The following is a 6989-nucleotide window of genomic DNA, read 5'->3' on the forward strand; positions in this document are numbered from 1 at the left end:
AAGCTGGTCTCAAACTCCTGGCCTCAAGTGATCCGCCCGCCTCAGCCTCCCAAAGTGCTGGGGTTACAGGCGTGAGCCACCACACCCAGCCCCATAAGAGTCTTGTGTAGATTTCCTTGTGTCGTTTTGCATAATTCTTGTTAAACTTGGGATTGTATTTGGTTTTGTTTGTTTTTGCTATTGTCAATGGAGTTCGGGATCTCTTCCATTATTTTTTTCAAGTAGTTAATGTGTATATATAAAGACTTCTTACTTCTGTTTGTTAATTTTATATCTTGCTACTTACAAAACACTTACTGTTCATAGAAGTTTTCCATTAACAATAGTAAGTTTCCCAGAAATATATCATCTGTACATTACTGTGATTTTATTTCTTTTCCAATTTTTATCCCTCTAATTTCTTTCTCTTAATATTAAAATAGTGGGCATACATATCTTGTTTCTGATTTTGGCAGTACATTTCAACACCAAGTATCTGACACCAACTTGGGGTCCCAGAATTCAGTTTAATTCTGACACTAACTATCCACAATTAGCACAGACCCCACAGATTAAGGGGCTTAGTTCCACAAGACTGCTTCCATTTCTGAGGCCACTTACAAGTGCTGGGTATCCCCAAGCCACCTGCATTTCTGTCCAGCTGGCTTCAAATCTGGGACTTTCTACAACCCCCTCAGGTTGACAATGCATTAAGAACAACTTATAGAACTCAGGAAAGTGCTATATTTATGATTACCATTTTATGATAAAGGACACAAACAGCCAGATGAAGACAGGTATGGGTGGAGATGGGGGTATGTTAGGGCATTTGGAATTGGGGCTTTTTTGTTGGGTTTCTGTTTATAAATGTGTATTTCTACAGAAATCTGTCTGTTTAAACTTTATGTCTCTACTGGGATCAATTTTGATAAATTATATTTTTCTAGAAAATTATCTATTGCATCTAGATTTTCAAATTTATTTGCATAGACTTGTACGAATTAGTAGGCTCCGTTTTGATGGATAGCCATGTTTCCCTGGTACATTTGTGCTTTCTTGCTTGTTCAACCATTTTACCCTTCTGCTTCTGTTCATCAACCATTGATTCTTCTCAACTAACCACAAAATTCTTTTTTTAAAAAAATTATCTAGGCCAGGCACAGGGGCTCACACCTGTAATCCCAGCACTTTGGGAGGCCGAGGCGGTCAGATCACCTGAGGTCAGGAGTTTGAGAACAGCCTGGCCAACATGGTGAAACCTCGTTTCTACTAAAAATACAAAAATTACCTGGGCATGGTGGTGAGCACCTGTAATCCCAGCTACTTGGGAGGCTTAGGCAGGAGAATCACTTGAACCCGGGAGGCAGAGGTTGCAGTGAGCTGAGATCACACCATTGCACTCCAGCCTGGGTTACAGAGTGAGACTCCATCCACCCCCCCCCCCCCAAAAAATTATCTAATAGTTGTTGTTTTCAAATAATTATTTTTATTTCGGTATTACTTTTACTATTTTTTAATTCACCAATTTTTACTCTTACTGTATTAATTCCTTTCTTTGACCTTTTCTTTGTGACACTGGTGTTTCATTTATTTACTTTCATTTTCATTGACATAGGTAGTTAATACTATGAATTTTCCTCTCATAACTGCTTTTTCTGTAACTATTCATATGTGATGTTTTCATTGTCAGTAGTATCATTTTCTTTAAAAAAAAAACAAAAACGGAGTCTTGCTGTGTCGCCAGGCTGCAGCGCAGTAGCATGATCTCAGCTCATTGCAACATTTGATTCCCTGGTTCAAGCAATTCTCCTGCCTCAGCCTCCTGAGTAGCTGGGATTACAGGCATGCGCCACCATGCCCAGCTAATTTTTGTACTTTTAGTAGAGACGGGATTTCACAGTGTCGGCCAGGATGGTCTCGAACTCCTGACCTCAGGTGATCTGACCGCCTCGGCCTCCCAAAGTGCTGGGATTACAGGCGTGAGCCACTGTGCCCAGCCAGTAGTATCATTTTCTTTCTTTCTTTTTTTTTTTTTTTGAGACGGAGTCTTGCTCTGTCACCCAGGCTGGAGTGTAGTGGCGCGATCTCAACTCACTGCAACCTCTGCCTCCCAGGTTCAAGCGATTCTCCTGCCTCAGCCTCCCATGTAGCTGGGACTACAGGTGCCGGCCACCACGCACGGCTAATTTTTGTATTTTTAGTAGAGACAGGGTTTCACCATGTTGGTCAGGCTGGTCTTGAACTCCCGACCTTAGGTGATTCACCTGCCTCAGCCTCCCAAAGTGCTGGGATTACAGGCGTGAGCCACCGTGCCCGGCTTCTCATTTTCAATAATTCTAAACTTTTTATTTTCCATTTATTGTGGGAATTATTTTAAAATATGTGCATTTTTTAAAACTTCCCAGTGGAAAAAACTTTGTTATTATTATCAATTATCAATTTATTGCATTGTAGTCAGAAAATGCTATTTGTGTTATTTGTATTTGATTGAGGTTTTTTCTTTTGGCCTAAAATATCTACTTTTACGCACATTCCATGTGCACTTCAAAAAGTGTATTTTCCCATATTGAAATTCTGAGTTTTATATGTATTTGTAAGTTTCCATATTGACTGTGATGTGTAGGTCAGTGCTACTCAAAGTAGCTGTTCTCCTGTGTCACTGAGCACACATTTAGACTCCGCTACCTTTTTTTAAAAAAAGCATGATTTTCTCTGTGAAAGAAATAATGCATTGATTTATATTCTGGAGCAAGCATCTACCTTGTTGCATCTGGTAGCACAGTTCATGGACTGGCACCAGTCTGTAACCACAGTTTGACTAGCACTACGATGGAGGAGACCAGCAGGACTTATTTCCTGGTCTCCAGGAATGAAGTGAAAAAACCATCAGAAACCAGCAGATGAGAGGCCAGGTGCCATGGCTCATGCCTGCAATTCCAGCACCTTGGGAGGCTGAGGCAGGTGGATCACTTAAGCTCAGGAGTTCGGGACCAGCCTGGGCAACATGGTGAAACCCCATCTCTAACACATAATACAAAAATTATCTGGGTGTGGTGGTGGGTGCCTGTAATCCCAGCTACTCGGGAGGCTGAGGTGGGAGGATTTGCTTGAGCCCAGGAGGCAGAGGTTGCAGTGAGCCAAGATCGTGCCACTGCACTCCAGCCTGGGTGATAGAGCAAGACCCCATCTCAAAAATAATAAAAATAAGAATAAATTACACAGTCTCAGATATTGCTTTATAGCAATGAAAGAATGACCTAACACAAATGGTGTTGGGATGACTGATAATCGTGTGGATAAAGATAAAATTGGATTAATTCCTCATTTTTATATTAGGATAAATTCCAAATCAGTCAATATCTAAACATAAAAATAGTAAAGTCATAAAATATTAGAGAAAAACTTCTTAGGTATTCATTGTCAAAAAATATATATAATTTAAAAATTAGAGAAAACTATAGGTTAATTTTTTCACAATCTGGAAATGATGAGGACTTTCCTAACTGTGATTCCATATTCAGATTTAATAAAGGAAAAATGGGTAACTTTGTCTACCTAAATATTCTTAAAATTGTATGCACAAAATACCGTATGGAAAGTCAACAGTTAAATAAACAATTGAGACCAAATACTTGTAACTTATATCACAAAATACCAACATCCCTAATATGTAAAATCCTATTCTGACAACCCATTAGAAAAATGGGGAAATTACATAAAAACAAATGAAAATGGCTCTTAAATATGTGAAAAGATGTTCACTTTGCTCATATTAAGAGAAATAATAAGAGAGATGCACATTAAAACTAAATGGAGATACCATTGCTTATCTATCAGTTTTGCAAAAATCCCAAACTTGACACTCTGAGTTGGTGAGACGGTGGAGAAATAGGTACTTTCCTGTATTGTTGATGGAGATGTAAATGGTACAACTATGCAGGGGGATTCGACAACATCTAGCAACATTACATATGTATTTACTCTGCCCAAGCAACCCTTCTTCCAAGTATCTACATCTGAGAATACAATGCCAAAACCACAAAATGATGACTGCTCAAGGCTATTTATTACAGCACATTTTGTAATCATGAAAGACTATAAGCAGCCCACATCTCTATCTGCAGAGAACAGGTGAATACACAATGAATGGTATATACATGCACTGAACTACTATTCAGCTGTAAAAAAAAAAAAAAAAATAGTATCTTTATAAGGCTAGGCACGGTGGCTCACACCTGTAATCCCAGCACTTTGGGAGGCCGAAGTGGGTGGATCATTTGAGGTCAGGAGTTCCAGACCAGCCTGGCCAACATGGTGAAACCCCGTCTCTACCAAAAATACAAACATTAGGTGGGCATGGCTATGGGCGCCTGTAATCCCAGCTACTTGGGAGGCTGAGGCAGGAGAATTGCTTGAGCCTTGGAGGCGGAGGTTGCAGTGAGTAGAGATTGTGCCATTGCACTCCAGCCTGGGCAACAGAGCAAGACTCCGTCTCAAAAAAAAAAAAGAACATCTCTATAAATTGTTAGAGAATGAAAATGAGAAAAAGTAACATACAGAAGAGTATTATAGTATTGCATTTTTTTGTGTATGAGTGGAATAAAAATACAAGTATATGCATATACATTTGCTTCCATTTTCAAAATTTAAAGGTGTTAAAAACTAATAGAAATAATTACCTATTGGAAAAAGGATAAGGATGGAAGCTATAACTTTCTGATGTGCCTTGTTTTATAGTTTTGATAAAAATATATACAAAATTAAAAATAAATTTTACAAAAAAGTAATCACTATAAAAAACTGAATAAAAACCCATTGGTCTATCAAGCTGTGTCATAACCACACAGAGAATTCTTTCACATAATTTTGCAACAGTATAATTGTGTACAGTGTATAGTGGGACAGTGTATACAGGCTGTACAATATATAGTGAGATATATCTGAAGAAAACAAATATAAAGAAATCTTAAGCCATATTCAGTAGACTTATTGCTGGTAATAATACTGGTATTGGTATTTCAAAACTATTATATTTACGTAATGGGATAAAAACTATTATATTTATTTAATGGGATAAAATAGGAACCAAGATCTTCGGTGTGTTTTAGTCCATTTGTGTTGCTATAATTTATAAGAAAAAGAAAAGTGTGTGATCTGTGACACTCATCCTCTCCCATTCCCCCTTCCTCCCCACTCCCGGTTCTCTGACATTTACACTGAGACTGAATTACCACCCACCAGCGTTCCTGGTTCTCCAGCTTGCAGATGACATATTGTGGGACTTTTTGTCCTCCATAATCACATGAGCCAATTCCCATAATAAATTCCCTCTTATATTTCTATATATTCTATTGGTTCTGTTTCTTTGGAGAACTCTGAGAAATATAGCATCAGTTTACATGGAGGATAGAGAAATATATTAAATGACATTCCAAGGTTACAAATTCAAATCCAGGATGTGGGAAATCACACATGACAAATTACCCAGTTTCTTCAATAAATAAATGGCATAAAACTAAAACTAAATGACACAATGAACAACAACAACAACAAGCCATTCTCTTGATTAAAAGAGACTTAAGAGCAGTAACCATCAGCCCTGTCAAGATGGTGGCTCCTTGGAGCTCAGTGGTTGGGAGGCGGCTAGGGGCTCCTATTGGTACACAGTGAGTATGTGGTGGTGATGGCTTATGCCAAATTATCTGTTGCATGTTTGAAAGTTAATGTTGGGCCAGGCATTGTGGCTCCCAGCACTTTGGGAAGCCCAGACGGCCGATCGCTTGAGCTCAAGAGTTTGAAACTAGCTTGGGCAACATGGCAAAACCCCATCTCTACTAAAAATACAAAAAAATTGCCAGGTGTGGTGGCGCGTGCCGGTGGTCCCAGCTATTCTGGAGGCTGAAGTGGGAGGAACCTTTCAGCCCAGGAGGCAGAGGTTGCAGTGAGCAGAGATTGTGACACTGCACTTCAGCCAGTGTGACAGAGAGACCCTGCCTCAAAAAAAAAAGAAAGAAAAGAAAAGAAAGTTAATGTCATAGATAGCCACTGGAGAGGTTCAAGGGAAGATATATCAATTTTGACAACTGAAGACAACATTGTTTCTTAGCTGGTAAAAATATTAAACTTTTAAGGAAAACAGAAATATAATGTTTATTATGAATTTCCAGCCAAAGGGCAGACACACTGGCTTTCAATGCTCTCCTTGAATAGAAGCTGCCTCCTCTAGCGCTTCACACATTCTGGGTTGAAAGCCACAATTACTCTACTGTAACAAAGCCTTGGTGTTGGTTTGCTTCATAGATTCCTTTTCCCTTGGGTTTGATCCTGCCTGGAAAAATGTCTGCAACAGCACTGATCGGATTATCCTGACCAGAGGAGAGCCTCTCCTTTACCGTCTGTGAGAAGTGGAATCATGGATATAGAGATGCTAAGAAGTGCGTAAATCTTCTGGCAGATAGATTGTGAACATCTCAGCTTTTCCTTGGAGATACGCGTTCTACTTTGGTTACCTATGTGTTTGGTTTCCTTGCACCTCTGCGTGAAGTGCACTTTCCTAAAGTTCAGTTACAAGAACATTTGGAACATCTCTCCAACCTGCGTTCCTTTTGCGATGCTCTCCTAAATAGTTATTTTAGGCTTAGCGTTGGAGATGGATGACAATCTTCACCAAAACCCTCAACTTCCTCCTTGGAAACTGCCAACATTCAAATTGACATCAGTGGAGCAAGAAAGTAATTCCTTATGTTAAATTAAATAATAAGTACTCATTAAATATATAGCTTATTTCCAAATAAAATATGTTTTTAATTTAAAAATTATAAAGACTTTTAAAATATGCTCTTTATTTTAAAAAATGTTTTTAATCTAACTTAATGGTTATTTCAAAATAGAAAACAAAATTTAAAAAACAATAAATGGAAAATATATATTAAAAGTTATAAATATGAAAAAATACATATTTTTGAAAATATATTTTTAATTTAAAAAGGTTAAAAATATTTTATATTAAA

At 38.2% G+C, this 6989-nt stretch overlaps 1 pseudogene; it reads left to right on the top strand.

Annotated features, from left to right (window-relative positions):
- The first annotated feature begins 3516 nt into the window (after positions 1–3516).
- Positions 3517–6650, top strand: LOC100975971 (metaxin-3-like; annotated as a pseudogene).
- Positions 6651–6989: the final 339 nt, after the last annotated feature.

This window comes from Pan paniscus, chromosome 1 (assembly GCF_029289425.2).
Source record: "Pan paniscus chromosome 1, NHGRI_mPanPan1-v2.0_pri, whole genome shotgun sequence".
In the NCBI taxonomy this organism is placed as follows: domain Eukaryota; kingdom Metazoa; phylum Chordata; class Mammalia; order Primates; family Hominidae; genus Pan; species Pan paniscus.